Source organism: Phalangium opilio, unplaced genomic scaffold, assembly GCF_054372755.1.
Source record: "Phalangium opilio isolate 3A_F unplaced genomic scaffold, DU_Popi_V2 ptg000070l_1, whole genome shotgun sequence".
Classification (NCBI taxonomy): domain Eukaryota; kingdom Metazoa; phylum Arthropoda; class Arachnida; order Opiliones; family Phalangiidae; genus Phalangium; species Phalangium opilio.
This window is the reverse complement of record NW_028324182.1, coordinates 14,434,905-14,440,451: the sequence shown is the minus strand read 5'-3', so window position 1 is coordinate 14,440,451 and position 5,547 is coordinate 14,434,905.

Genomic DNA, 5,547 nt, shown 5'->3' with positions numbered 1-5,547 from the left:
TGATTTCGGGTCGCGAGAGCGGCGAGCGCGAGTGCGTCCCTTCATTGAAATGAGCGCGCCAATTTTGATATCAAATTTGTAGGCGCGCGCGCGCCTTTCCCGCGCGATGTGTCTGCTGCTGGTGGATTACGTCACAGATTGTTAATTGGAGCGGTTTTTCGGAGAGAAAAACGGGCGCGAGCCTAGAGGGGGTGGCGTAAAGAGAATAACCAGCGTTAAAGAGAAAAGATGATTAAAGGTAAAGTGTTTGTGCCAAAAACGAAAAATAAGTAAAAGGAATTGAGAATTAAAAATATATTCCAATCTAAACATCAGTTAAGAAAATTATCGCATAAACATCTGAAATCGTAATGGGTAAGTTAACACTATCAATATCTTAAATTTTGTTTTTTATTAACGCAATCACACACCTCGTTAATCCTCCCTCAAATTTTCGCAATTTCATACAAAACGTATTGCTGACAATAAGCATGCACCGTGATAATAGATGAGCCGCGAAATTTGCGAAATTTCGGAGCCTACAGGGTGACAAACTGGTAGTTTTTCATTTTAGGCGCCTCAGAATGGCATTGACGTATAGCTAGCCGGTTTTAGTTTTTATATCTCCGTATAATAAGGTATACACCGGGTAATAATAATGGAAGGGCTTTCTCAATTCCAAAGGTACAACCACCAAAACGACCTTTTAAAAACGGGCCATCAGGTATGAACTTGATTTTAAACGAAAACTAGTTGATAATAATATAACAATAGAATAATGAATAGAGGCGCGAGCCAAAGGCGGCGGCTACGAGAGAAATTTCGTCATAGTGTGTCTAGGACCTTCAAAAGTCTCAGACACAAGACACAGCTGATCCAAAGGCGGCAAGACCCAGGCCAGATCCTTTTATACATACATATCCCTATTTTAGTCGATTTTTCAGCCCCCTTGACTATTTTTTCTAAACTTAAATGAGTAGGGTATAAGTTGGAAAACTAGGATGCGGGGTGAGCTGTTCTATTTAGTAATCCCCCCTCTCTACAGACATCCCTCCATCCCCCATTTTACACTAGATAAATTTTCTCGCGAGGGAGGAGCTAAAAGGTGAAATGACGTCACGAAGGAAGAGGAGCCAATTAGCATGCCCAAAATAAGAGCATCGTCGTTTACGTCATTAAATTTTGGCGGGGTGGTCGAAACTAAAAGATTTCTCATCCCCCTCCTCGTTTTCATCTCTCAGCCTCTTCCATCCCTATCGGGCGCAATGTCCAGAGACTCCAGACCCGAGTGTGTGTATTTAACTAACTCTGCATCTTTTCCATTTACCATTCTCTAGAAGATTTTGGGGAGCAGACGGAATGGAATGCACACGCTCGCGAGACATTTTTACAAACCAAAAGTTGTATCTCGAGCACGCACAGGCGGGAAAACTGGGGGGAAAAATCAGCTGATGATTTTGGCGCGAGAACTTTCATTCATTCGCGGAAATTTTCTCGGTCAGACTAATTAATAATGGGAGAGAGAATTTAGAGCGGGAGGGGAAGGGATGAGAGAAAAGGGTGTGAAAGATATATTTTTCAGACGCACTAGCTGCTCTAGAGACGGCTTCGCAGACGAATTCCGCACGCGAGCTAACGTTTTTTAATCGTTCCTAGCGTGCATGATTAAGTCGTTAACCGCGTGGCCCGCACTCGTCCGCTCTTCATATATTAATTGTTTCGCGCAATTTTTAATCTAGCGCCGTGTTTCCGCGCCAAAGCTTAAGATATTAATTACTCAGAGAGTGGTGGTCAGTTCCGTGCATTCGTGTGCGGGCTAGATTGTTTTACTTTTAATAATTAACAAGGATTATTAATTATTATCTTGTCTAACAACGTAAGCAACCAAAATTATGTACCATTCCAACTGGTGCGATTTATGTATTACCGTTTTTGACACGAGCTTTTTAGGGATTTTTAATCATCATGGTACCTAACATTATATCATCTTTGGTGATGATTTATACGAGGTTTTAAATGAATATAATCGAGGGAAAATACGCGACTTTGAAAACAATACAATGAATTATTATAAAGGACCTTTGAAAATCACTCCAAGATAAAGTAAACAATACTTCACAAAGTGGAACATCGCAAATCACGAAATTAATGAAAAAGCACCAGATTTAAGAATTAGGGCTAAAAGAAATTCTTAATTTATAAATATCTCGGACCCTCGGTCAAGACGAAGGACGGCGAGCGGTCAGAATCGCCGGCCGAACCCCGGAGAGAGAGAAAAGAAGCCGTGGAGGAGATCTTTTCCTCGGGATGCGGAGAGATGCGGGCCTCGTCTCCCGTGGAGAAACGAATCTCTCGCCCGCGGCGATCCTCGGATTCAATGGAGAGAGAAAGAGAAACTGAAGCTGGACGCCGGCCGGCTTTCTCCGATCATCTCGATCTGATGGCTGACGTTATGTAAACTGGCCTTTTTGAAAAACACCAAAAAATTTTCGTTCAAAAGTCTAGGGGAAGGAGGGAGGGAGGGTATCAGCCTCTAAAATCGGATGAAGGGAGAGAAGCGTAGGGTGATTTCCGTAGGGGAATTGATGGGGGGGGGAATACTTTAAAGGGGGCATTTTTGAATTTGAAACGCTTTAAAGAAAGTCGCGCCATCTGCGGCGGTAGTCAGCCTAGGCGTTTTGCAAAAATTTAAAATTGATTTTTCGATCGAAGCTTTTTTCTTTCACGAGAACGTTGTATAAAAGGAAGAAGAGAAGCGCTTCTCCGTGCGTGGCTAGCCGTTCCCGCGCTCTCCATTGGGCCAATCCGCCAGACAAGGCATCCCCAACGACCGTCAATACTTTAAAAACCATCAGCAGCGGCCATAGGCCTCGCGCCACCAATTTTACACCATCGTGAACAAAGAAGATGGAGAGTTTACTCGTTAAGAGTAAGTTGTAATTGCAAACAAGTACCAAAGAAACATCTAAGTATTGTTTACTCAATCTACAGAGAGTTATTATTGAAAAACCTCTAACCTATATGCGAAAGCGCGGATAGTATATGTTTTGATCTAAAATGTGATATATTCATAACCAGAAATAATTTAAACAGAAGCAGGATACTAAATTCATAATTATAACTATGAGTGAAGATTTTAACACCCAAAAGACTGTGCCGTGATCTCCATTCCATTAACACCATTGTCACATCATTCAATTCAATGGTAACAATACCATACATAAATATATATTTAAATGAAAAAATATACATTACGAACAGCTGAGAAAGCAAAATTCTAAAACGCTGAAAAAACATCAGACTAAGAGAAAAAAAAAACGTTTGCACAAATTTTGAAAGTGGTTTTTAAAAGGACTCTGAACAATGAAAGGAAAGAAGACCACACCGCAGACTTTTTAACCATATGCAGAACAGAAGAAAGAGTAAGGAATAAAAAAAGAAGATGTATTTAACTAATGAACAGAGTTTTTTTCCACATCGTATCCATTCTCTTGGAAGAAGACCCCTTATCTTAATGATAAAAATAAGATCGCCTTTCATCATCTTATTTCAAATGCATGATCAAAATCTGCACGCGCTGGGAATAATAACTTATAACAATGGAGACTCCGAACACGTACCCCCTTCTCATCCTCATCTCGAGAAAAAAAAACTGACGCGGTGCGGATGAAGCAACAAAAGAATTAAGAACATCTTCAAACAAGTAAAGGCGACAAGAGAGAGGGAAGGAGGAGATGCAAAAATGCATAGCAAAGTAACTTCTTAGACGCCTGCTTCATAGCACGGACAATTTATTCATGAATGGAGAAGGGCTTTTCACAGTGCCATAAGAGAAAGTTCGAAAAATATTTTCCAAATAAGGGTTTTAATTTAACGGTTTCCGAGAAAAGCAAACATTGGAAATCTGTTAATAAGGCTTAGCTGTCTGAATATGGCGGCGAAGAAATAGTAGAGTTTCAAATTTAGTGAAGCGACAAATGTTTAAATACTTGGTTTTCGCTCAATACTTTAAACTTTGTAATATAAAGATGACCACAGAATGATCTAAAAGTTTAATGAGCGCCTATTGGAGTCTATGGATATTCTGGAGTCGTAAGAACATTGTTGAAGCATCCTTACATAAACCAAGCAACAAAAAACACGATAGAAAAACCTTGAGAAATACGATCATCTCCGTTGAGAGAAACCGCAGTTTTACAAACGAAACCGGAGTCTCTGGATACACGGCTGTTACCATTCCGAGAAACAGCGCGGTAGTACGGAAGAATTTACGCGTGCACCAACCTCTTTGCCAACCAACTAACCAACAATTGCCGTAATAAGCTTGATAATTCCCCACAAACCTCCAAAAGAGAAGGAGATTTCCTTTCCTTATCCTTAAGAGGGGGGATATTCTCTAATAAATCGCCCGAAATCATTTTCAGCGCGGGGTTCAATTGTTGTTGTTGTTTGTCGCATCAGCCATGGTGGGATCATATCCACGCAGAATACACCGGTAAAAAGTTCCCCCTGTACTATAGAGATCCCATGCAACTTAGGGATGCATTCATCTTTATCCCCATGATGGGTCGAGGGGAGAAGAAAATACAAACACAGTGACTTCCTATGAATATATAAATGTATAGTAAAAACAACTTTCTCACTCTCTCTCTCTTTCACTCTGCACTACTGGGCTCAATTGTAAAAGAAATCTACACACAGTGTTCAAGCCACGGGATCCATCAACGTGGAGGAGTATCCATTCATTCATGCAGGGTTCCCTTTTTTCAAGTGTTGCATGCACCTTATGACATGTTTTCTTCTCTCCCACGTATATACATACATACACCCTCTGCAGCATGATGGGGCGTTTTTGAGATGAGCAAGGTGTATCGGGTAACGATACAGGTATTCAGCGCTGTTTTTTTATGATGGATAGATATAAAATAGGCCAAGTTCTACCCATTTAATAGTACACTTCTTCTAAATAAAGGTTTTTAGATGATATCTTTTGGGGATCAAAGTTTGGAATCCCATATTTTTGTAACTTCATGTTGTAGACCCCATCATGTTCTTTCCAGCACTCTAAAGAACACACCCTGTATGTGTTAAAAACCACCCTAATAATAGACCTTATACAGTAAAAAATTTAACCAACCACTTTCACTAAAGGCCATAGCAACCGACTGATCGAAATAGGGTGGAGGGGTTTGAATAATGGGGGAGGGGGTGAAACAGAGGGTAAACGATCTCGTTTTCGTTGCTTCTATTTTTTTCCATCCCTAGACGATACTCGCTGCAAAAATTGTAGAGTGCAGCCAAGAAGTGATATCTGGTTTATTAGGGAGAAGGTATAAATTCGCCACATTTCTAGCTTTATCTCCAGTCCAAACGTAGGTCCGGAATTAATACCCGCAGCCTCTATATTACAACCAGCATCTCATTGGTTCTTGAAAACTCACGTCAGCGTGGCGACACGAATGACGAAAATTACGTCTTTTCCGACTGAGTAGAGGCGAAATAGCCCGGCCTCCTTTTACGTCCCCCCTTGTATTTTAAAAGGGGGACTGGGACTATGGCGCGCGAATA